General features: G+C 36.6%; 1 protein-coding gene across 5 annotated transcripts in view; it reads right to left on the reverse strand.

Moving 5' to 3' along the window:
- Positions 1-12,636, reverse strand: part of ZC3H12B (zinc finger CCCH-type containing 12B) — a 689,142-nt gene that overhangs the window by 201,120 nt on the left and 475,386 nt on the right. For all 5 annotated transcript variants that reach the window (XM_059050982.2, XM_067023460.1, XM_067023457.1 and 2 more), the window contains one exon: positions 11,973-12,137. The gene's annotated coding sequence lies outside the window, so the exon portion shown is untranslated. The remainder of the gene's footprint in view (positions 1-11,972; positions 12,138-12,636) is intronic.

Genomic DNA, 12,636 nt, shown 5'->3' on the forward strand with positions numbered 1-12,636 from the left:
TAAATAGACATTTTCTTACAATGATCATAAAGTGCTTGAATGTGGTTAGCAGCTTCAGTCTCAAATGTGAATATTTTAAAAATATTTAAAATTTTTATTCTTTATTTTTACTTTATATAAAACTGTAACTATTTCTTTTTTTTTTTTTTTTGTGGTACGCGGGCCTCTCACTGTTGTGGCCTCTCCCATTGTGGAGCGCAGGCTCCGGACGCGCAGGCTCAGCGGCCATGGCTCATGGGCCCAGCCGCTCTGCGGCATGTGGGATCTTCCCGGACCGGGGCACGAACCCGTGTCCCCTGCATCGGCAGGCGGATTCTCAACCACTGCGCCACCAGGGAAGCCCTGTAACTATTTCTTTAAATTCATTTTCTAGCTGAGTTCCACTTACTCAAAGCCTAGATAAAATCACCCATGCAGCTTTGTACAGTAGATAGAAACATTAGGCTTAGATACAGACCACAGTTGGATTTCTGGCTCTATCATATAATGGCTATGTGACTTTAGACAAACCTTTGAGTCTCAGTTTTTAAATTTATTATGTGAGGATAGTTGATGAAATGACATTATTCTGAGGCTCAAATAAGATGTTAGATCTTAAAATACTTTAAAAATGTAAAGGCTTACATTAATGATACCCCAATAAAGCTACTAATGTAATTGAATGTTTATTATAACACAATGCAGAAATAATTTGTGTAATTGTTCTTTTCCTTTTGAGGTGTAAAATGGCATCCTAAAATGTATACAGTTTGAATATTTTTATTATAATTAAAAATAGGGTCACAAAATGTCAATGTTGAAATACACCTTGGAGCTAATCTGGTCCATCTCACTTCACTGTATAGAGGGGAGCTTTGAGGCCAAGACAGAAAAGGGACTTGTCTTAGGTTATGCAATTAGTCAGTAGTGAAACCAAGATTGGAAATCTGGTCTCCTTTCTTCCAGCCCAGTGCCTTTCTTACTCTACTACAATGCCTCACTGGATTGGTATTTTTTTGTTATGAAACTACTGTCCATCCACAAATTTCCCTTTATTGCCCTGAATCAAGATATTGATATGCTTTGTTAAGCAGGATTCTCCTTGAGGAAAGATCACTTTACATGAAAAAAATAACTTAGCAGTCAATTCTTACATTAAAAAATCTTCCTGCCAGTATCTTGGCAACTACTGCATAGATCATGGATCAATAAGTATGAAAGTCAAGAAATGTGATCCACTGGGAGGCATGTTACTCTTTCTCAGGGATATGCAGGTCTTGGCCTTTCTGGGAGCAACAAAGAGAAGAAAGTTACCAACTAGCACAGTGGTAAGTGTTCCATTAGTGATCATTTGATTCCCTTTCCTCTGACATTGTGATAGGATTTTATTATCTACAAAGTATGTTCACATTTATTACCTCAAATTATTCTCACAACAACTGCATGAGGTAGGGATTATCATCCCCATATTACAGATGAGAAAATTGAAGTTCACATAGATTAAATGAATTATCCAAATTTACATGGTAAATAAGAGGCAGAACTGAGATTTCAACTCAGATTATCTGTCTTCAAATCAAAGGATCTTGCCCATAAACCATGGTTGCTGTAATTTTGGCATACTTAGTGAATTCAGAAAAATATTATTAAGGATGTATTTAAAAGTTAATGAATACCATGCAGAAGAAGTTCTAAAGGCTGTAACTTAAAATAGACAAATATTTTCACCTTCATTTGAAATTACATGAATATTTCTAAATTATAAAAATAAAAGAGGAATAAATTCATTAGACTAATCAGGTGTCCAAAAGTATGTGACATGAGTCTAGAACCAGTCAGAACAAACTGCAGGAGATTGGGTCAAGATGGCAGAGTAGAAGGACATGTTCTCTCTCCCTCTTGTGAGAGCACTGGAATCACAACTAACTGTTGAACAATCATCAACAGGAAGACACTGGAACTCACCAAAAAATATACCCTACATCCAAAGACAAAGGAGGAGCCACAATGAGGTGGTAGGAGGGGCTCAATCACCATAAAATCAAATCTCATAACCACTGGATGGGTGACTTACAAACTGGAGAACTATTATACCACAGAAATCTACCCACTGGAGTGAAGATTCTGATCACCACGTCAGGCTTCCCAATCTGGGGGTCTGGCAATGGGAGGAGGAATTCCCAGAGAATCAGAATGTGAAGGTCAATGGTATTTGACTTCAGGAAATTGATAGGAATGGGGAAAACAGAGACTCCATTCTTGAAGGGCACACACAAAGTAGTGTGTACAACAGGACCCAGGGGAAAGGAGCAGTGACCCAATAGAAGACTGAACGAGACCTACCCGCTAGTGTTGGAGGGTCTTCTGCAGAGATGTGTGGTGGCTGTGGTTTACCCCTCCCATCAGCAGACAAGGGGATTAAAGTTTTACTGAGCTTGGCCCACCAGATCAACACCCAGTTCTGCCCACCACCAGTCCCTCCCATCAGGGAGTTTGCACAGGACTCTTAGATAGCCTCATCCACCAGAGAGCAGACAGCAGAAACAAGAAAAACTACAATCTTGCAGCCTGTGGAATGAAAACCACATTCACAGAAAGATAGACAAAATGAAAATGCAGAGGGCTATATACCAGATGAACAAACAAGATAAAACCCCAGAAAAACAACTAAACAAAGAGGAAATAGGTAACCTTCCAGAAAAAGAATTCAGAATAATGATGGTCCAGCACCTTGGAAAAAGAATGGAGGCAAAGATCGAGAAGATGCAAGAAATGTTTAACAAAGACCTAAAAGAATTAAAGAACAAACACATAAAAGAATTAAAGAACAAAAACCCAGAGATGAATAATATCATAACGGAAATAAAAAATACACTAGAAGAAATCAATAGCAGAATAACTGAGGCAGAAGAATGGATAAGTTACCTGGAAGACAGAATGGTGGAATTAATTCCATGGAAAAGAATAAAGAAAAAACAATGAAAAGAAATGAAGAGACCTCTGGGACAACATTAAATGAACCAACATTCACATTATAGGGCTCCCAGAACAAGAGAGAGAGAAAGGACCCAAGAAAATATTTGAAGAGATTAGAGTCAAAAACTTCCCTAACATGGGAAAGGAAATAGCCACCCAAGTCCAGGAAGGGCAGAGAGTCCCAGGCAGGAAAAACCTAAGGAGAAACAAGCTGAGTCACATAGTAATCAAATTGACAAATATTAAAGACAAAGATAAATTAATAAAAGCAACAAGGGAAAAATGACAAATAACATAAAAGGGAGCTCCCATAAGGTTAACAGCTGATTTGCCAGCAGAAACTCTAGAAGCCAGAAGGGAGTGGCAAGTTATATTTAAAGTGATGAAAGGGAAGAACCTACAACCAATATTACTCTATCCAGTAGGGATCTCATTCAGATTCAATGGAGAAATCAAAAGCTTTAAAGACAAGCAAAAGCTAAGAGAATTCAGCACCACCAAACCAGCTCTACAACAAATGCTAAAAGGAGCTCTCTAAGTGGGAAACACAAGAGAAGAAAAGGACCTACAAAAACCAACCCAAAATAATTAAGAAAATGATAATAGGAACATACATATCAATAATAACCTTTTATGTGAATGGCTTAAATGCTCCAATCCTAAGACAGAGGCTCACTGAATGGACAGAAAAACAAGACCCATATACATGCTGTCTACAAGAGACCCACATCAGGCCCAGGGACACATACAGACTGAAAGTGAGGGGATGGAAAAAGATATTCCATGCAAATGGAAATCAAAAGAAAGGTGGAGTAGCAATACTCATATCAGATACAATAGACTTTAAAATAAAGAATGTTAGAAGAGACAAGGAAGGACACTACATAATGATCACAGGATCAGTCCAAGAAGAAGTTATAACCATTATAAATATACATGCACCCAACGTAGGAGCACCTCAATACATAAGACAGATGTTAACAACTATAAAAGAGGAAATTGACAGTAACACGATAATCGTGGAGGATTTTAACACCTCACATATACCAATGGATACATCATCCAAACAGACAATTAATATGGAAACACAAGCTTTAAATGACACAATAGACCAGAGAGATTTGATTGATAATTATAGGGCATTCCATCCGAAAACAATGGACTACACTTTCTTCTCAAGTGCACATGACATATTCTCCAGGATAGATCACATTCTGGGTCACAAATCAAGCTTTGGTAAATTTAAGAAAATTGAAATCATATCAAGCATCTTTTCTGAACACAGTGTTCTCAGACTGGAAATAAATTACAGGAAAAAAATACTTAAAAGACAGAAACACATGGAGGCTAAACAATATATTACTAAATATCCAAGAGATCACTGAAGAAATCAGGAGGAAATAAAAAAGTACCTAGAGACAAATGACAATGAAAACATGATGATCCAAAACCCATGGGATACAGCAAAAGCACTTCTAAGAGGGAAGTCTATAGCTTTACAAGCCTACCTCAAGAAACAAGGAAAAGCTCAATCTAAACATACACCTAAAGGAGCTAGAGAAAGAAGAACAAACAAAACCCAAAGTTAGTAGAAGGAAAGAAATCATAAAGATCAGAGCAGAAATAAATGTAATAAAAACAAAGAAAAGAATAGCAAAGATCAATAAAACTAAAAGCTGGTTCCTTGAGAAGATAAAGAAAATTGATAAACCTTTAGCTAGACTCATCCAGAAAAGGGGGAGAGTACTCAAGTCAAAAAAATTAGAAATGAAAAAGGAGAAGTTACATTGGACATCACAGAAATGCAAAGCATCCCAAGAGACTAATACAAGCAACTCTATCCCAATAAAATGGACAACTTGGAAAACATGGACAAATTCATAGAAAGGTATAAACTTCTGTGACTGTACTAGGAAGAAATAGAAAATATGAACAGGACAGTCAAAAGTAATGAAGTTGAAACTGTGATTAAAACTCTTCAGGGCTTCCCTGGTGGCACAATTGTTGAGAGTCCACCTGCTGATGCAGGGGACACAGGTTCGTGCCCCAGTCCGGGAAGACCCCACATGCCACAGAGCAGCTAGGCCCGTGAGCCATGGCTGCTGAGCCTGTGCGTCCAGAGTCTGTACTCCACAACAGGAGAGGCCACAACATGAGAGGCCCATGTACTGAAAAAACTAAAACAAAAAATCTCTTCCAACAAGCAAAAGTCCAGGATCAGGTGGCTTCAGAGGTGAATTCTATCAAACATTTAGAGAAGAGCTAACACCCCTCCTTTTCAAAATCTTCCGAAAAATTGCAGAGGAAGGAACACTCCCAAACTCGTTCTAGGAGGCCACCATCACCCTGATACCAAAAGCAGACAAAGATACTACAAAAAGAGAAAATTAGAGACAAGTATCACTGATAAATATAGATGCAAAAATCCTCAACAAAATACTAGCAAACAGAATCCAATGACACATTAAAAAGATCATATATTATGATCAAGTGGGACTTATTCCAGGGATGCAAGGATTCATCAATATATGCAAATCAAACAATGTGACACCCCATATTAAAAATTGAAAATAAAAAATGATCACCTCAATAGATGCATAAAAAGATTTTGACAAATTCAACACCTATTTATGATAAAAACTCTCCAGAAAGTGGGCATAGAAGGAACCTACCTCAACATAATAAAGGCAATATTTGACAAACCCACATTAAACATCATTCTCAATGGTGAAAAACAGAAAGCATTTCCTCTAAGATGAGGAGCAAGACAAGGATGTCCACTCTCACCACTGTTATTCAACATAGCATTGAAATTCCTAGCCTCGGCAATCAAAGAAGAGAAAGGGATAAAAAGAATACAAATCAGAAAAGAAGAAGTAGAGAGGGAAGACAGCAGAAGCAAGAAGAACTACAATCCTGCAGCCTGTGGAACAAAACCACATTCACAGAAAGATAGACAAGATGAAAAGGTCGAGGGTTATGCATCAGATGAAGGAACAAGATAAAACATCAGATAAAAAACTAAATGAAGTGGATATAGGTAACCTTCCAGAAAAAGAATTCAGAATAATGATAGTGAAGATGATCTAGGACCTTGGAAAAAGAATGGAGGCAAAGATCGAGAAGATGCTAGAAATGTTTAACAAAGACCTAGAAGAATGAAAGAACAAACAAACAGAGATGAACAATACAATAACTGAAATGAAAACTACACTCGAAGGAATCAATAGCAGAATAACTGAGACAGAAGAATGGATAAGTGACATGGAAAACAGAACGGTGGAATTCACTGCTGTGGAACAGAATAAAGAAAAAAGAATGAAAAGAAATGAAGACAGCTTAAGAGACCTCTGGGACACCATTAAACCCAACAACATTCACATTATACAGGTCCCAGAAGGAGAAGAGAGAGAGAAAGGACCTGAGAAAATATTTGAAGAGATTATAGTCAAAAACTTCCCTAACATGGGAAAGGAAATGGCCCCCAAGTCCAGGAAGTGCAGAGAGTCCCATACAGGATAAACCCAAGGAGAAACAGGCTGAGAAACATAGTAATCAAAATAACAAAAATTAAAGACAAAGAACATTTATTGAAAGCAGCAAGGGAAAAATGACAACATACAAGGGAATTCCCATAAGGTGACCAGCTGATTTCTTAGCAGAAACTCTACAAGCCAGAAGGGAGTGGCATGATATACTTAAAGTGATGAAAGGGAAGAACGTACAACCAAGACTACTCTACTTGGCAAAGATATCATTCAGCTTCAATGGAGAAATCAAAAACTTTAATGACAAGCAAAAGCTAAGAGAATTCAGCACCACAAAACCAGCTCTACAACAAATGCTAAAGGAACTTCTCTAAGTGAGAAACACAAGGGAAGAAAGGATCTACAAAAACAAACCCCAAACAAATAAGAAAATAGTCATAGGAACATACATATCGATAATTACCTCAAAAGTGAATGGATTAAATGCTCCAACCAAAAGACACAGACTTGCTGAATGGATACATAAAACAAGACCCATCTATATGCTGTCTACAAGTGACCCACTTCAGACCTAGGGGCACATACAGAATGAAAGTGCGGGGATGGAAAAAGATTTTCCATGTAAATGGAAATCAAAAGAAAGCTGGAGTAGCAATACTATATCAGATAAAATAGACTTTAAAATAAATACTATTACAAGAGACAAGGAAGGACTCTACATAATGATCAAGGGATCAATCCAAAAAGAAGATATAACAATTAAAAATATATATGCACCCAACATAGGAGCACCTCAATACATAAGGTAACTGCTAACATCTATAAAAGAGGAAATCGAGAGTAACACAATAATACTGGGGGACATTACCACCTCACTTACACCAATGGACAGATCATCCAAAATGAAAGTAAATAAGGAAACAGAAGCTTTAAATGACACAATGGACCAGATAGATTTAATTGATATTTAAAGGACATTCCATCCAAAAACATCAGATTGCATTTTCTTCTCAAGTGCGCATGGAACATTCTCCAGGATAGATCACATCTTGGGTCACAAAGCAAGCCTCAGTAAATTTCAGAAAATAAAAATTATATCAAGCATCTTTTCTGACCACAATGCTATGAGATTAGAAATGAATTACATGGAAATAAGCATAAAAAGCACAAACACATAGAGGCTAAACAATACATTACTAAACCAAGAGATAACTGAAGAAATCAAAGAGGAAATAAAAAAATACCTAGAGACAAATGACAATGAATACACGGCAATCCAAAACCTATGGGATGCAGCAAAAGAAACTCTAAGAGGGAAGTTTATAGCTATACGAGCCTAACTCAAGAAACAAGAAAAATCTCAAATAAACAATCTAACCTTACACCTAAAGGAACTAGAGAAAGAAGAATAAAAATAACCAAAAGTTAGCAGAAGGAAAGAAACCATAAAGATCAGAGCAGAAATAACTGAAATAGAAACAATGAAAACAATAGCAAAGATCAGTAAAACTAAAAGCTGGTTCTTTGACAAGATAAACAAAATTGATAAACCATGAGCCAGACTCATCAAGAAAAAGAGGGAGAGGAATCAAATCAATAAAATTAGAAATGAAAACAGAGAACTTACAAGAGACACCACAGAAATGCAAAGCATCCTAAGAGACTACTATAAGCCACACTATGCCAATAAAATGGACAACCTGGAAGAAATGGACAAATTCATAGAAAGGTGTAACCTTCCAAGACTAAAGCAGGAAGAAATAGAAAATATGAACAGACCAATCACAAGTAATGAAATTGAAACTGTGATTAAAATTCTTCCAACATACAAAAGTCCAGGAACAGACGGCTTCACAGGTGAATTCTATCAAGCATTTAGAGAGGAGCTAACACCAATCATTCTCAAACTCTTGCAAAAAATTGCAGAGGAAGGAACACTCCAAAACTCATTCTATGTGGCCACCATCACCGTGACACCAAAACCAGACAAAGGTATTAGCAAAAAAGAAAATTATAGACCAATATCACTGATGAATACAGATGCAAAAATCCTCAACACAATACTAGCAAACAGAATCCAACAACACATTAAAAGGATCATACAATATGATCAAGTTGGATTTATCCCAGGGATGCAAGGATTCTTCAATATATGCAAATCAAACAATGTGATACAGCATATTAACAAATTGAAGAATAAAAACTATGTGGTCCTTTCAATAGATGCAGAAAAAGCTTTTGACAAAATTCAACACCGATTTATGATAAAAACTTTCCAGAAAGTGGGCATAGAGGGAACCTACATCAACATAATGAAGGCCATATATGACAAACCCAAAGCAAAAATCATTCTGGGGCTTCCCTGGTGGCGCAGTGGTTGAGAATCTGCCTGCCGATGCAGGGGACATGGGTTCGTGCTCCAGTCCGGGAAGATCCCACATGCCACGGTGCGGCTGGGCCCGTGAGCCATGGCCACGGAGCCTGAGTGTCCGGAGCCTGTGCTCCGCAATGGGAGAGGCCACAACAGTGAGAGGCCCGCGTACCACCAAAAAAAAAAAAATCATTCTGAATGGTAAAAAACTGAAAGCATTTCCTCTAAGATCAGGAACAAGACAAGGATGTCCACTCTCACCACTATTATACAACATAGTGTTGGAAGTCCTAGCCATGGCAATCAGAGAAGAAAAAGAAATAAAAGGAATACAAATTGGGAAAGAAGAAGTAAAATGGTCACTGTTTGCAGATGACATGATACTATACTTAGAGAATCCCAAAAATGCCACCAAAATACTACTAGATCTCATCAATGAATTTGGTAAAGTTGCAGGATACAAAATTAATGCACAGACATCCCTTGCGTTCCTATACACTAATGATGAAAAATCTGAAAGAGAAATTAAGGAAACACTCTCATTTACCATTGCAAGAAAAAGAATAAAATATCTAGGAATAAACTTACTTAGGGAGACAAAACACCTGTATGCATAAAACTATAAGACACTGATGAAAGAAATTAAAGATGATACCAACAGATATAGAGATGTACCATCTTCTTGCATTGGGAGAATCAATTTTGTGAAAATTACTATACTACTCAAAGCAATCTACAGATTCAATGGAATCCCTATCAAATTACCAATGCACTTTTTACAGAACTAGAACAAAAAAATCTTAAAATTTATGGAGACAAAAATGACCCTGAATAGCCAAAACAGTCTTGAGGGAAAAGAACGGAGGTAGAGGAATCAGACTCCCTAACTTCAGACTATACTACAAAGCTATAGTAATCAAGACAATATGGTACTGGCACAAAAACAGAAACATAGATCAATGGAACAAGATAGAAAGCCCAGAGATAAACCCACACACCTATGGTCAACTAATCTATGACAAAGGAGGCAATGATATACAAAGGAGAAAAGACAGTCTTTTCAATATGTGGTGCTGGGAAAACTGGACAGCTGCATGTAAAAGAATGAAATTAGAACACTCCATAACACCATACACAAAAATAAACTCAAAATGGATTAAAGACCTAAATGTAAGACCGGACACAATAAAACTCTTAGAGGAAAACATAGGCAGAACAGTCTATGACATAAATCACAGCAAGATCCTTTCTGACAACCTCCTAGAGAAATGGAAATAAAAACAAAAGTAAACAAATGGGACTTAATGAAACTTCAAAGCTTTTACACAGAAAATGAAACCATAAACAAGACGAAAATACAACCCTCAGAATGGGAGAAAATATTTGCAAATGAATCAATGGACAAAGGATTAATCTGCAAAATATATAATCAGCTCATGCAGCTCAATATTAAAGAAACAAACAATACAGTCTAAAAATCGGCTGAAGACCTAAATAGACATTTCTCCAAAGAAGACATACATATGGCCAAGAGGCACATGAAAAGCTGCTCAACATCACTAGTTATTATAGAAATGCAAATCAAAATGACAGTGAGGTTTCACCTCACACTAGTTAGAATTGGCATCATCACAAAATCTACAAGCTGCAAATGCTGGAGAAGGTCTGGAGAAAGGGAAACCCTCTTGTAATGGGGAGAATGTAAATTGATACAGCCACTATGGAGAACAGTATGGAGGTTCCTTAAAAAACTAATAATAGAATTACAATATGACCCAGAAATCCCCCTACTGGGCATATACCCAGAGAAAACCATAATTGAAAAAGACACATGCACCCCATATTCATTGCAGCACTATTTACGACAGCCAGGTGATGGAAGCAACCTAAATACCAATTGACAGATGAATGGATAAAGAAGATGTGGTACATATATGCAATGGAATATTACTCAGCCATAAAATGGAATGAAATTGGGTCATTTGTTGTGATGTGGATGGACCTAGAGACTGTCATACAAAGTGAAGTATGTCAGAAAGAGAAAATATCATATATTAATGCCTTCATGTGGAATCTAGAAAAATGTTACAAATGAACTGGTTTGCATGGCAGAAATAGAGACACAGATGTAGAGAACAAGCATATGGACACCAAGGGGGGAAAGCGGAGGTGGTGGTGATGGTGGTGGGATGAATTGGGAGATTGGGTTTGATATATATACACTAATATGTGTAAAATAGATAACTAATAACCTCTTGTATAAAAAGTAGATAAATAAAGTAAAAAGTTCAGAACAAACTGCATTGTTGCTTTAGCTAAATAAATTAAACAGATCTCAAAGTGGAAGTCTTGATTTCTCCAGATACAAAGGATATACCTGCTCTGGAAAATTTGTTTTTTATTTACATAATATATGGAAATAACGCAGAAGAAAATAGGAAAAAATCACAACCAAATCTGTTCCATTAAGGAGAATGGTTGCTTTTTTCAGTAGTGCTGGTTTTTCTTCAGTTTTGTATATTGGGGTTGCTGAAGCATTTTCTGAATATACTATGTGAAAAACTTTCCTTGGAAAACTAAATTTAAGTAGAGGTACAATTCTTCATGAGAAAACCATGAAATGATATAGGGATAGTTTCCTCTTAGACATTTATTCCTCTCTAAATACAGTGTTAGAAATCTAAGAGACCTGGTCTAAACACAACCCTGAGCTTAATAGGTATACGACCTTAGGAAAGTCAAATGATCTGTTCAAGACTGTTTTTTATGTGTAAAATAGAGATGGTAACAGTATATACATCATAGGATTGTTATGAGGATTAAATGGGATAACACATGTAAAGCTCTTGGTACTTGATTAGTAAAGCTCAATAAATGATATTTTCTTTACTCTCACTCCCTCATATGGTGATTTCCCATTACAAAATCTTACATTGTTTTCAACCTGAGAAGATAATCTTATTAGCTGTGTTCTTCAGATTTTCACTACTGCTTTGATAGCTGAACATTTATGAAAGAAAGCTTAACTTTCTTAAAAAATTAGCCTCAGATTTTTATACTATACAGATCATGATAATGTTCTCACTTTAGTTTTTCCAACACACACAAACACACACATACACACTCACCTCAACAACAATAACCACCAAAGTACTCACCTCTTAACATCTTATACATTTCCAATATCTGACAGAGATCTTCAGCAAGCTCAATTCTTCTTTGAAAGCATGTAGTCCACATCTGTATTTCCTACTTGTGTGGCTTATCCGTTAAAACATGGCTTTTGTCCTCTGTTGCTGAAGCAGGAATGTCGAGTCCAAAGCCTTAGGAAAGGGAGATTCCGATAGAATTGCATGAGCAGAAGGCAAACCTATGGTGAGAACTCAATAAGTTATCCTCTGAAACACATTTTACCCATTTAAAGTTCAGTACTATAGTCAGGGCAGCAAGAGATTTGGATCTTAAAGGTTGATAGTTCTTTTCAATAATTGTGCTAATCTGAGGTATAGCACTCTTTTACTCTCTTATATATATTGACACTCAGAATCTTCCACAGGCCTAAGAGAACTTGTGTCATGACTGTGGATAAGACTCAGTCTTAAAAAAACAGTAGCTGAATTATGTGCACACACACATATTTAAAAAAAGAAAAACACAGATTAACAGTGATTTTTTAAAAACTGCTTTATCTAGACTTTTCATTGAGTAGCAGAATGTTTCCAGATAGAGCCTATGTACAATATGCAGATATGGTATGACTATTTCCTCTTGTTAATATTCCCTGCAAAACAAAATAAGATAATAAATCTTAAAGGACCACAA

This window comes from Kogia breviceps, chromosome X (genome assembly GCF_026419965.1).
Source record: "Kogia breviceps isolate mKogBre1 chromosome X, mKogBre1 haplotype 1, whole genome shotgun sequence".
Classification (NCBI taxonomy): Eukaryota; Metazoa; Chordata; class Mammalia; order Artiodactyla; family Physeteridae; genus Kogia; species Kogia breviceps.